Genomic DNA, 14,566 nt, shown 5'->3' with positions numbered 1-14,566 from the left:
GACTCGATTTTAATAATTATAAAGTAATATGAACTTATTTAGATAAATATACTTTGTATAAATGCAAAACAAACTTATCTAGGCTGAGTGTCCACCCCCGCTCCTTCTGTGCAGATGGTACAATCCACCGTGTTGCGCTTTTTTTTTCCACTTGAAGGCCGTTGCATTTTGAAAATAACTGCCTGCGAACACTAGGTGGTCTACTGCTGCTGTGAATTCATCATTCTAAAGTGTCGTATGTGGATATCAGTAAAGTCAAATTATGGATAAGCTGGACGATGTTTCAATTGCCACACTCAGAGGTATGCTACAAGGGTTACTTTTATGTTGTGCTGATGTTATATTTTATGTAGCTAACCTAGCTAGGTTAATAAGTTGTGGATTCCCAGTGTCAGAGAGGCTAATGGGCTAAATGACATAAAAATTGGTAAATTTGTAGGGCTTGGTGCATGATGATTTCCATCTAAAATGGAATAACATGCAGACGCATTTAAAGCTTTCATAATTTTTATTCATAGGGCAATTTAAATCTGTATCACATTTTACCTCTAGGTGTTCCTGATTTACCTGATTAATGTGTTTTACATTTTAACCCATTTTAACCCATCGGTCACAATAGTGACTGTAAAAAATATTTCTATTTTTAAGCCTCTAAAAATGTTACTAAGTGATTTTTCAATGCATTTTCAGCAAATATTGAAATAATACAGTGTTTGGATGAAATGTGTGCAGTGTCACATGTTTAGAGTAAATTGTCACATGACCAGAGCTGTTTACTTCCTGCACCTTGAGAAGAGGATGGCTGCCTCAACGCTCCCAAAGAACAGGTTAGTAAAGTATGTTAAAATAAACATAGGACAAAGATTTCTGGTACACATAATCTTTATGGTGTCTAGTAATAATATATGCAGTTGCAATTACTCAAATTTGTTTGGTGTGTTTGCAGAATGAGTAAACATATTAACGGTCACAATTGTGACTGATGGGATAGCATGTTGTATGTAGGTGTACACATACTTATATACATAGAAAGTTCTTGTTGTACCTAACTTTCTACTGTTTTCTTTCTTTTAGATTCACTTTGAGTGAAGTTCTTGGTATGTTGGATATGGGTGATGGCCCAGACAAGGAACATTGCAATTATCCCTCAAAATGAGAAAGATGCTATTCTGAATGATTGTGATAGTGATGGATCAGATATGGACTATGAGGGGGAGGTGGGCCATTTGCCAACCAGGATGTTGAATGCAGATGCTGAACTTATGGGGATAGATGATGGCAGAAACAACACTGATTATGAACTCCCCCTCCCCCACCCCACTAGCCCTCCCTTGCCACTTGGCACTGTTGAAAATGAAGAGTACAGGGCCTCTACAAGCCATACCAGGCAGCCACAAGAGCCAAGGGCAAAGCTGCAGGTGTATCAAAAATAAAGCCCAAGACAGGAAAATTATCAGTGCTGATGGCCTAACCCTCCCCACTAACCCATATACACCACCCTCTACTGTTGAAGAGTCAAGGTCCTCTAACCACCAGAGGGACAAGTCTAAAGAACCCCCAAAGTCTTCTAGCCGCCAGAAAGGCCAGTCTGAAGAACCACCAAGGTCCTCTTGCCACCAGAGGGACAAATCTAAAGAAGCTCTAAGGTCCTCTAGCCGCCAGAGGGACCAGTCAGAAGGCTTATGGGCACAGCAACAGGTGGTCAAAAATAAAGACAGAGTGTTCAAACGATCAAAGAGGCCAGCCACTACTAGCATTCCTGAATACATAGTATATAGCCCAAATGTTGCTGAATGTGTCAAACAAAGCTGTCCCGATCCAATGGATGTTTTCCTACTAATGTATCCGCCCACCCTAAGAGAGATCACTGTTGAAATGTCCAACCTCTACTCCACCCAGACCAAGGACAAGCAACTGGATATGAGTGTGGATGAGTTCCTTACATTCTATGGGATCCTTCTGGCATCTGGCTACAGCACTGTTCCAAGAAGATGAATGCATTGGTTGCTTGACAGCGATGTACATAATGAAAGCATTTCAAATGCAATGCGGAGAAATCGATTTGATGAAATAATGACCTCACCGCATTTTGTTGACAACAGGAAGATCACAGAGGACCCGTTTTTCAAGGTTAGGCCCATCTTCACAGAACTCAACAAGTCATACAAAGTCATGCCATATCCAGAATGGTTGTCGGTAGATGAAAGCATGATACAATATTATGGCCGCCATGGATGCAAGCAATTCATAAAGGGCAAACCAATCCGTTTTGGTTATAAGATCTGGAGCCTTGCTTCATCCAGTGGGTACATGCATCATATGGAGCCATATGGGGGATGCCACACACTCCTCCCAGAGACTGGGTTAGGCCAGGGGCCGAGTGTGGTTCTCGGTCTTGCAGACCAAGGTGAGGTTCCTCAAGGTTGTAAATTCCACCACGACAACCTCTTCACTTCCCTTGCACTCCTGGATGAGATGACAAAGAGGGGATATGGGAGCTGTGGGACAATGAGGGAAAACCGTCTCTTTGATGTCCCTTTCAAACCAAAGAGGGAATTTATGCAGTTACCCCGAGGAACCTCTGAAGTTCTAACATAAGGAGAGAAGCTGCTAGTCCACTGAAGGACAACAACATTGTCACTATAGCAACAAACATGGAGTAGAACTATACTGAGACAGTTGTCAAGCGATGGAACAAAGAGTGACGTGCCTTTGACCAAGTCTGACAGCCACAATGCATCAAGCAATATAATGAGCACATGGGAGATGTAGACCTTCATGACCAACAGGTCTCAAGATACAGCATCACGATCAGGTCCAAGAAGTGGTGGTGGCCCATCTTTGCATGGTCTCTCAACAGTGCCCTTGTAAATAGCTATTACTTTTACAGAGATGTTATGGGAGGGACCATTGACCTGCTCACCTTCTCACGGGTAGTGGCACAGTCTCTTATGCAAAGGTTTGGCACAAAGCCACTGAGCCACGGAAGGAGACCTCTACTGGCTGCTACAGGTCAAGATCAAGTGAGATATGACCAAGACTCGCAGTGGCCAATCAACACGGGGAATCGGTTCCTGAGGTGTTGTCTGTGTGATAAACGCACCACCTATGCATGTGAAAAATGCAACGCGTCAATGCACATTGAGTTCTTCAAGATATACCATGGAAAGTAGAAAAGAAGATAAAAATGAATTTAAGGGCTGAAAGGTTCATGTTCTATGTTACTGTAATGACAGCATGTCTGATTGTAGTTCAAAATAGTTATGCACAAACAAATTGAGCACTTTGACATTGTTCCTAAATGTAATATGTAAAATGTGAATGAATCACAGGACTGGAATGTAGGTTTTCTAGTGAATGTTGCACTAAAATGTTATGATAACATTACAATTAGTATAGCACTAAATTACAATTTAAAATGTTACAATTTAGTTTAAATATCTATGTTTCAATACATGTTGCACTAAAGCAACACTGTTGCAAGTTATATTCAAATAAAGAAACAGTGTTCACATATTTTGATCTTTACTTTTTCTTTTGTTGGAAGTCCCAAGTTCCTGACCAAACACTCTATTTCAGTGATTGCTGTAAGAGTATAGAACCACCCTTATTGTAAAAAAAAGTACTTTCAGCACCTTTAACTGAGAATACAACACATTATCCCACCAGTCACAATTGTGACCGGTCATAAAACACACTTTTTCATCTACTTTTCCACATTTAAAAAAAAAAAAATCATTCTTGATCATTACAAAGGGTTACCAATGACACATGATTTGGATATTTTCATGTCTGGGAAAAATTTGGGCTTAAATGGGTTAACTATTTTATTCATTATTGATGGTTTTATTAATTATTAATTAATATATATGTATGTATGTATATATATATTCATTCATTCATTTTCTGTAACCGCTTAGTCCGTAAGGGTCGTGGGGCTGCTGGAGCCTATCCCAGCTGACATTGGGTGAGAGGCAGGGTACACCCTGGACAAGTCCCCAGTTCATCGCAGGGCTGACACATAGACAGACAACCACTCACACTCACATTCACACCTACGGGCAATTTAGAGTCACCAATGAACCTAACATGCATGTCTTTGGACTGTGGGAGGAAGCCGGAGAACCCGGAGAGAACCCACACAGACACCTGGAGAACATGCAAATATATATATATATATATATATATATATATATATATATATATTTATATATATATATATATATATATGTATAAAATACATTTTTAATTGCAGTTTTATTGTGTTTTTTTTAAATTCTGGTTGCCACTCTTATGTAAGTTTCTCTTTGGCTTTTTCTGTGTCTACCTGTTTTTATTTTTTAAATGTTTTACTCAGCTACATTGTAAATGAGGTCTCTACCTCAATGTATTTCTGAGTTTAAATAAAAGGTTGAATGAATGAATGAATGAAAAATAGGTGAAGTCTAATTAGGCTTTGGGACTTTAATTGTATTTTCTTCTTATTAAAGACTGCAAATGAAAACTTTCCAAAAACTGTCCAAACAATGCTACTTGTACATGAGGTGTCAGGGTGTTGAGTTGGCAAAATATCCTCACCTGCTATGTTCAAATCTGAAGGAATTCAATGATAACATCAGTTTCTTGGTACTGACTGTAACTTGTCTATATTGCAGCTGCTAATATTGGAGAAGATTTATTACCTTCGCTTTCCCATGATGACATCAAAGATCTGTTTCCTGGTCCTGAAAATTTCTTGAGGCGCTGGGCTATATGGCTTGTTGTGAATAAAGATGAAAAGGTCAGGTCTGTCTTTCACAGTATGACAGAACTGTTTAACAGTACAACCGATTTTCCAATATCACAGAAATGTTAAATAACTTCAAATCTGGTCCATATACATAATATTTCATTATTTTTAGACATTTCTGCTTTGAGTCCCTTTCAACAGTGGATATAAAATGACAAGTGTTTTTTTAATCCACTAAAAGATAATGTTACTCTATAAATGTTTGTGTAAATGTATTGTAGGTGGATACTTCTCCTGAAATTCAGCAGTCACCCCCCCCTGGAGGCAGCAACCTTTCAAAAGAGGAGGCCAATACTTCTAAATTTGTGACTATGTCCAACCCAGAATACATAGTCTTCACAGACAGTGAGCTTGAACAGGTGTGACGCTCCTACTTTGAGCAGAAACGGTTGGGGACCGAGCACAACGTGGCCTTATCCAAGGAGCTTTTCTGCTGACTCATAAGAAACACTAAGACCAATATGATTTCTATCGCAAGAGCCACAGAGGACTGCAGATACCCCACCAAACATGAGGTGAATGCTATGGCAAAGCGATTGTTGGAGTACTATCCAATGATAAAAGACAGGTCATCAAACAACGAGTGGGTGAGTAGATTTTTGTCACTATCGCTTGTTGATGGTATGATGTTAACAGTAAGATTTAGATCAATTCTATTCATACAGTGCTAAAACATAACAGAGGGTTCAAATGGAGCTAGACTTTGCTGAAAACTATAATAACAGTATAAGAAAGCTTGGATCTCTTGTCATTTTTTAATTTTTACTATGTATGCCTTGCAGGAGCATGTTGCCAAAAAGCTGATGAAGAGACTCTCAAATGTCAGAAGTCCAAGGAAGGCCAAAGTTCCTCCTCTGAAGAAACAAGATGTGGAAGTCAGTTCAGATATTTCTACCACTGACTATGATGGAGATTCCAGTGCATCCACCATTATTCTGGAACGGTCACCTATTAGTGCCATGGGCATCCCAGTGCTAGATCTGTCACCTAGAGCTAGCACCCCACTGCAGAGCTGGAACAGCAGCGATGAAACATGTATGTATTGTATTAAACATCATTTTGGCTTAGTTAATTCACATGACATACACTGGATATTCAGCAGCTTTAGAATCTTTCAGTGTCTGTCCAAAGGCATATGTATTCTATTGTCCAGTGTTTTGCTTTTATATCAAGTAACATGAACATGAATTAATTTCTACCACTTTCTGAGTTTCATTATACTGACAACTTGTTAGTTTGGAAATCTCATGTCCTCTTTCCACCATAACTTCCCTCTAGTGTCTTCAGCTGGTTCAGTTGACTTCATGGACAGCCAGAAAACTCAAGCAAGACACTACAAGACCCTCCAAGAAATGTACAAGTCCAAAATGCCAAACAAAGCTGCGATAACTCATTTGCTGAACCTGGAATTTGAGGCTCGAAGATGCTTCATTACCCCTGATGTCTTAAAGGAGCAAGACAGACCAACAAAGATTCTAGAGGCTTACCCATGTTTCCGAGAACTGGATCACGTAAGTAATGTTGGTCCTGTCCAGTCCACATTTTCAGCTCTTCCAGGGAGTTATTTTAGCATGACTTAATTGGCATAATGTTCATATACCTTAGACATTATAGGTCTTTTTTGAAGAATGTTACTCATCAGAATGTTTGACAAGGGCTAGCAATGAACATTATGTTTTTTTCAGTGAATTTTCTTTCTGTATCTGAATCTATTTTTCAGGTGCTGGATGAGCTGCAGCGAATCATCCAACCAACCAACTCCAAGTACATCTCTGAGATGAAGCGCAGATGGGAAACCTTCTATTCAAAGATCCAGTTTTATGGAGTGATGAAGAAAGCCATAAAGCCTCCTAAAACTTTGAATGGAGGTGAAGTCACAATACATTGACTTGTCTGTACTCAAAAGAGTTACCACACAGTTTACACACGTGAATATTTTCACAGTACACTGCACACCATGAATCTGAACTCCAAAGAGTTCTCACTCAGAATTTACACAAGTGAATGTATTCACTGCACACTTACACACCTTAGGCCCTCCCTGACAGTCTGACTGGGAGTATACTGGGTACTGGTGATGAGGGGGAAAGCAAGCTGACAAAGTAAAAAAAAAAATCCAAACAAACATGAATAAAGAAAAGAAAAAGAAACTAGTCTGCCCCATGGGCAACACCTATCTCTTTTTGCTCCTGCCTCATTCCACCGGCCCAAACCGACAGAGGAACCTGTGTTCCTCCTACAGGTAACTATATTTGTAGGGTCCCTGACTGGTGCACCTACCACCTGCCACATGTTTATCAGATTCTTTAGCACAACTGTTCTCAAACTGGGGTCCCCGGACCCCTCGGGGTCCGCGAGCCATAGCTGGGGGTCCGAAAAATAATTTATAATAAATTCTTAAAGTTATGCCGTATCAATAAAAAAGTGCATAATTACATGTGGGGACCGCTGTGCCAATAAAACAAACATATTAAAGCAATTACTCCCTCCTACATTAGCTTTGGGTCAATAAAAAGTCTGATATGATTGTGACACATCATGTAAATCTGTCACGTCACTCTTCTGTATCAGTCGCTTTACTCATGAGGCACTTGGCGCACAGCTCCTGTGCTGCCTAGCATTTCTAGCTAGCGACAATGGACAAATATTTCAGTACGTCCACTTCATCATGTGATGCTAAGCCCAAACCAGCTAAACTGAGAAAATATAACGACAGTTATCTCAAGTTTGGATTTATTGAAAACAGCAACGGAAGACCAAAATGTGTCATGTGTCTTCAGGTGCTAGCAAATGAAGCCATGAAGCCAGCCAAGCTAAAGCGGCATCTCATCACAAAGGACCCGGAGTGTAAGGACAAAACAAAAGATTTTTTCGTCGAAAGGCTGAGGAATACATAAGGCAGAAAACACGAATGGTGAACTTGGCCACAACTTCAGAAAAAGCACAGAGGGCTTCTTATTTAGTGGCTTTAGTGGCTTAAGAACCCCTGCTTTAGCATGTATGTACTTCTGCTCACTGTGACATCACTGATTGGCTGGCCAGAGGTGCAACATGCCTGAAAGTTTCAACCTCAAGAGCATAGCAGCTTTAGGTATACACTATTTATTTTTATTTTTTAATTGCATCATGTTTGATGTAATGAAAAAAGTTTGCTAAATTTGTTGAAAGAATTGGTATGAATATAAAATAAATAAATAAATAAATATAAAACTAATGAGATTTACCTTAAAATTACAGAGAAAAATATTAGATTGTTAGTATGGACATAAACCTTTATAACGAGCTACATATTTAATTACAGTTTGAATATAAAAGTACACATATATATAAAACTAATAAGATTTATGTTAAATTTTCAGTAAAAAACATTAAATTGTTAGTACACTTATAACACTTATATAATGAACTATATATTTAGTTACAGATAACTATTGTCATTTTACATAAATTTGACTGTAATTTAAGAGAGCAGAAAAGATCATGTATAATAACAGTAATTTTTCCATAAAAAAATGAGAAATAAACATAATTTGTCATTATTGGCATAATACTTAAAAAAAAACAAAAAAACAAAAAACAGGTTGTTAATTTACAGATAATGTCCATAATTTTACGGTTTTGTATACTATTTTTAAAAAACAGAAAAACTACTGTAAAAAATTAGAGTTATTAACCATAAAATAAGGATTTTTTTTTACAGTGTAGTAATAATGCCAATGCAACAGGAAGCCTTCTTGAAGCAGATATGTGATCTGCTAACTATAGCCAAACTATATGATGTAAAAAATTTAAGGGGATTTTTCAGCTAACAGTTTTCACTTCACATTACCAGATTTAGAAAAACAACATTAACTTCAGTGTTTTGATACTCTGTGCACCTTTGACTTACATTGTCCATAATTTTATGCAATGAAGCTGGTGGATAAAAAATGTCATACACATTTATATGTGAAGAAAGTTATGACACTAAGCCTGAAAATAATTGACTCTAAAATAACTGAAAACCTGTCTTGTCCATGTGGTAATGCATAAAGTGTGAAGAGACCACAGAAAAACTGCAGGACTAAAAAACAATGTAATCAAGTAAGATGTCTGCATGCCTGTCAAGTGATTTGCACAGTACCAGTTTATAAATTCACCCCAAAATAAAAAATACATGTTTTCCTCTGGACTGTAGTGCTGTTTAACCATGTATCTATTGATGGTGTGAGTTGCAGAGTTTTGGGGATATTGTCCTTAGAGATGTCTGCCTTCTCTCCAATATAATGGGACTAAATGACATTCTAGAAATCATGACTTGGTTACTCAAGATAATCCACAAACCTTGTTGCTAACAGTTTCATGTAGGAACTACTTTCTTTCTACAATTAGATCTATTGAATCTACTTTAGAATCTACATGAAACTGCTCACAACAATTGAATTATCTGGAGTAACTGGGTCATGATATCTGGAAAGAGACACTGGTTTTAATTTTCTTTTTCCTTTTTTTTGTGCTTTGAGCACTAGATACTGAATGCCACTTAGTCTGCAGTCTTAGTCTAACTGTCTCACAAACTGCACCGCACCCAAACCTACACACATAATGAAAACTGTGCCACCAAGTCTGCAACTGCAACTGGTCTGCTCACACAAACACTGCTCTACGGAGTCCGCGGCCACAGCCCCTGTTGGCTGAGCCCAAAGATGCACGTGTTCAGTGATATCTTCAGAACAAATGATATAGTTAAAACATCATTATTAAATCATTGCTTCGGGAGTTTTACATGCAAGTAAAAGCAATATCAAAAAAGACACCTGTGTAGGCTTCAGCAGTACTCCTGCTGCTTCCAACATAGAGAACTTCTCAAGGCAGCAAAAAATAGACACACAGCAGAAGGCAATTTGTAATTTTCTCTTTGCAAAATAAAGTTAGATGAAGATATTGAGCTATGAATATGAGAACTGGAGAAAACATTAATACATTGCAAAAATACCTCTGCTGAATCCTCCTTTTGGTACAGTGGTAGGCCAACCAGGGCTATTGTTCTAGCAGCAGTGATGTCATTCTTTAACATTAATATAATACATTAAAAATATTTTTACCTGTTTCTCATATGCCATCAGGAGTTCTTCCATCTTCTCACCAAAACCTCCCATCTTCCTCTTTTTGTATAGAGCTTCAACAGCTGAGGTGTACATTTGTCAAGTGCAGCAAAGAAGGAAAATGGCAGATCCCACTGGTGATCCTGTGGAATTCACAATAGAGCTCAACAGAAAACAAAAGCACAGCACAGGATATTTTCAGACAAATAGACATACCATATTAAACAACTCAAGCTTTTTTTTAGGTCATCATAACATTGACAATTTGTGTGCCTTGTCAACAGTTTAAAGTTCCTTTTCAAGTTTTTACTCACTTTGGCTTCACAAAAAAGTGCAGCTGAATTCACTATTTCTTCATGTCTGAGTGCAAAGGTGCGTTGCATATATTGATGGATGAGAATCATGTCTCTTTCTGTCTATATCTTCTTGAATTCCTCCACCATCTCAAGCCTCACAGTCTCCAGTATGACTTTAGTTTCTCCAATGGGATGACTGGGAAAGAAGTTGACTTCCCCTCTTTAGGGTCTTTTGACATGGTCCTGGATGCTGCACCCTCTGGATTGGTCCTGCTGCATTTTCCTGCATTCACAGCCACATCCTTTATGCAAACAGAAAAGAGGGCAGCTAGATTATGGTGTCACTGATAGGCTAGTCCCATATTGCTACCATCTGCTACTGGGGCAGTTCCATTTTAATCTGAAAACTGCATTGGATCAGGTTCAGTGTCGCTATCCTGAGAAATATTGGAGACATATTGCACTACATGTGTTACATCAAGTCTGATGCATATAGATGCTCTCTGCATTTGTGTGTATATTATGTATAGTAAACATTTGCTTTAAACTTGCAGGCACTGAATAGATGTGGTACTATTTCTTTCCATTTTAAATGCCCCCTTAGATGAATAAACATGTCCCTCTCAACAAATCGCTGCTTAATATCACACACAGGGAAATGACAGGCTCAATCACTTGTCAAATCATGACTGTTTCAATCTACCACTCTTTTCTGGGTGTGTATTCTTGACAAATATACCTTCAGTGAATTAAACGTACAGATACAGTTGTTATACAGGCAAGGTAAAGGTGAAACTGTGGAATATTGGCTGTGGTAGAGTCTGTATGTTTCAATAACTGTATTTTTATAGCACTAGAAAAAGCAGTTCATTTCCACGTGATTTGTCCCTGTTAAAAGAACTGTTGTCAGATTAAACCATATGTCAAATACAAGATACTAATCTTATTTTTAATTCCCCTCCATGGTTTGAATTCACTGTCACTCTTTCCTCTGACCAAACAGAGATGAGATGAACCATTAATCCCAGAGAGGAAAGAACAACATTCTCCTCCCTTCTTCCAATGCAGCAGTTTAAAAAGGTGCAAACAGGTCAGAACCAGTTATGCCATCAGTGTAGTTTTAGGTGTCACGGAAAGTTCACAATTCACAATCTGCATGCAACAAACTGTGTTCTCTAAATACAAATTATAAGTTAGCTAATTAAGTTAGGAACAACTATTTATTTATTTATTTTTAATCAATATGCAGAATTTGTATTTTTATTTATTTAGTATTGTCCTTTTTTCCTTTTCCTTTCTTTTGTCCTTTCTTGTCTATCAACAGTCACATTACGAAACCCATTTATTAAAGAAAAAATGACAATTTTTTATATTTGAGAAGCTGGAAAAAGAAAATGATGGTTATTTTTACTTGCAGGTGTACAATAAATTTTTGTCAAGCAATAAATCTAATTGTTACTAAGTTATTAATAATACTTTATGAGACTAATGTCAAATATTTGGGGTATTGTTAAAAATTACTTGGATGCATACAATGTCATGATTTATAAACTGAAATAAAACAAAAATTAAAAATCCAATGCCATTGTTTGCATAATAGCAGCCTACGGTCAACATTTTTGTAGTGATATTAAATCAACAAATTGTGATAGACACTTTTATAAGTTTTTTCAGTCAATTAAATCTTATTCAGAGGTTCCTAAACATTTTCTGTATCAAAATTACATACTTTTCCTGACTAGATTTTTTCAAACATATTTTAAAGTACATTTAGTTTGTTATGTGAATTAATGGTTTCAAAATACAACTGAACATTTATTTTAAATTCTGACTATGTATGCTATGATATTACCGAATAATTTTAAAAAGATTGCAGATACTCGAGCTAGATACTGGAGCTCAAACAAATCAATTAACACCTAACCCAGAAGGTGTTGAAAATAGGGATATATTTTCAAAAATTACAAAACTAGATACATCTTTTGCTCACTTATTGGTATTTGTTGTTGTTTTTTTTTCAAGAGTGTGACATATTTTCAAAAAATTACCAATTTCAATAATTGTTCAGATTTTGATATATGTTCACTTGGGTAATTACTGTCATTAAAATGCCACCCATGGTCGGCACTAAATTCAGAATAATTATGTGTGTGTCAGAGCCTGATGAGGATGTAAGGACAATACACTAATCAAGATACTAATAATAATGATAATAATAATTATAATAATAATAATAACAATAATAGTAGGGGCTAGTAGTAGTCTGGAAATAAATATTTGTCCATACTCTCTCTACCATCTGAATGAGACACACAACACGATGTCTGACACCAGCTTTGTGTGGAAATACTTCAAAATATTAAAGATGCAGATGCAAATTGCGCGCTGCGCTGGAAGGATAAAATCTGAGTGACAGCATTTTCGAATCGTGGTAGCGGCAGCAAGCTGTGGCACTTCTGTGACAGCACTTTATTTTTTTTTTAACACTAGACCATAGGGGGAAAAATCATGCACTATTACACACACACACACACACACACACACACACACACACACACACACACACATTTATAAATTTTTTGGGCACAAGTAAATGCACGTGTGCATGCATGTGTGTGTGGCAGCATTAATCATTAATTAATCCTGCAGCCCAATCACATCACTAAATGTATTGTAAATGTACTGCCGCAACAGGAAGTTCCACTGGTTTCTGCTGCTGCCACGATTCTGGCTAGTCCTTGCTGTAAAATCTGATGGACTGAGGTTTACTGTGACATTTGATATATCAGACAAAATTCTAGGTCAAGCCTAAAGTTTCAAGAACAATGAATTCGTACTTCCAAAACACATCTGGGTGAAATACCGAAGCATCCCATGGATTTACCCTCAGCAGCTGGCTGTGACAAAAAGCTCCTGAACAATCCATCTGAAGCCTAACACAATGTGAATAAGAACTTTGTTACAGTTTTACTTTTGAACTTTCAGTGATCATTAATTTAATTAAGCTGACTTTGTTGGAAATCGAAGCAGCATGGTGGGGGGCCGTCTACTGCGCTCAGCAGCAGCTTCTGAAAGTGAATAGAATGTGGAATCTGTCTCAGCCCAATAACATTACTTTGAAAACACCAAATGAATTGATTTAACAAACTTCGTTAGTTTAAAATATCAAGATCTGTAAAATATTACTTCCATCATCAGTCAGACAGAGACAGGTCACAGGTAGTGTTGTTTTTGGCGACCTGTTTTGATTTTAGTTTTAGTCTAGCCTTTGTGTCAAACTGTCATTTTAGTTTTTATTAGTTTTAGTCACCGTCATACTCTTTTTTTGTCTAGTCAAGTTTTAGTCGACTAAAAGTCTGAGCATTTTAGTCTTATTTTAGTCAGAATAACCCATTACTATTTTCGTCTAGTTTTAGTCGACGAAAACTGATGACATTTTAGTCTAGTTTTAGTCAATGAAAATTGAATTTTACTCTCTTTTTTAGTAATGTAATTCTATTTAACCTAATCAATATAGTATAATTTCCTAGTATAGTATAGACCAGGGGTATCCAACTAAAATTCAAAGAGGTCCAGTTAGAGAAAATTTCCGAAAGCAAAGGTCCAGAACATCATAATGTCTAACTTGTGTTATAATTTAGAGTGATATATACTGAAGTAGTGTAGTAGTTCAATCAGGAGAGACTAAGAGTAAAAGAGAAATGGTTTATTGGCACGTGCATGATATATGAAACATAAACAGTCTTTGGCGGTTAGACCCCATTGAGGTGAAACACTATGTATATATATATAAATTGGGGTGATGAAGCTGTAGTGAAGAGAACCCCCCGGGGTCTAGACACTGGTGGTGGTGAAGAGGTGCAAAGCAGAGACTGGTGAGGTGAAGTGGCTCTGGACTCCTGCTGCCTGGACCTGAAGTCTGGAAGAGAGGGCGTCAGGGAGGATCGAGGTGAACATCTTGTGGCTCTAGACTCCTGCTGCCTGGACCTGAAGATTGGAGGAGAGGGCGTCAGGGAGGATCGAGGTGAACATCTTGTGGCTACCTGGGTCCAATGACTGGAGGAGAGAGGGGTGGAGGAGGGTCGCGCGACTGACTGAATGACAACTGATGGAGGAAAGACAGAGGCGATTTAAAGTTTTGGCAGCAGCAAATTGACTGGCTCCCATGATCGTGGCAAAATCTGGTTGGATAGTAAAGACGAAGGTGAACGCCCACAAACAGCTGATTAGAGGGAATAGGAGGAGAGGAGAACTTACGCTGAGCTTCATTTGTATCAACGTCTACATCAGGGGTGTCAAACTCATTTTGGTTCAGGGGCCACATACAGACCAATTTGATCTCAAGTGGGCCTGACCAGTAAAATTAAAGCATAAACTATTGATTATTCTGGCGATTC

The 14,566-nt window shown here is 37.8% G+C and overlaps 1 long non-coding RNA gene and 1 pseudogene across 1 annotated transcript; one reads left to right on the top strand and one right to left on the bottom strand.

Moving 5' to 3' along the window:
• Nucleotides 1–238: 238 nt before the first annotated feature.
• Nucleotides 239–6,677, top strand: LOC146326251 (uncharacterized; annotated as a pseudogene).
• Nucleotides 6,678–13,860: 7,183 nt separating this feature from the next.
• On the bottom strand, nucleotides 13,861–14,279 carry LOC146326250 (uncharacterized). Its single transcript, XR_014770657.1, has 2 exons — nucleotides 14,157–14,279; nucleotides 13,861–14,081 (listed from the first exon to the last, which is right to left on the bottom strand). It is a non-coding gene; the product is annotated as an uncharacterized LOC146326250 (long non-coding RNA).
• Between the last annotated feature and the right edge of the window lie 287 nt (nucleotides 14,280–14,566).

This window comes from Lutjanus erythropterus, chromosome 6 (genome assembly GCF_056507025.1).
Source record: "Lutjanus erythropterus isolate fLutEry1 chromosome 6, fLutEry1.hap2, whole genome shotgun sequence".
NCBI classification, from domain to species: domain Eukaryota; kingdom Metazoa; phylum Chordata; class Actinopteri; order Lutjaniformes; family Lutjanidae; genus Lutjanus; species Lutjanus erythropterus.
This window is presented reverse-complemented; position numbering and strand designations above follow the sequence as displayed.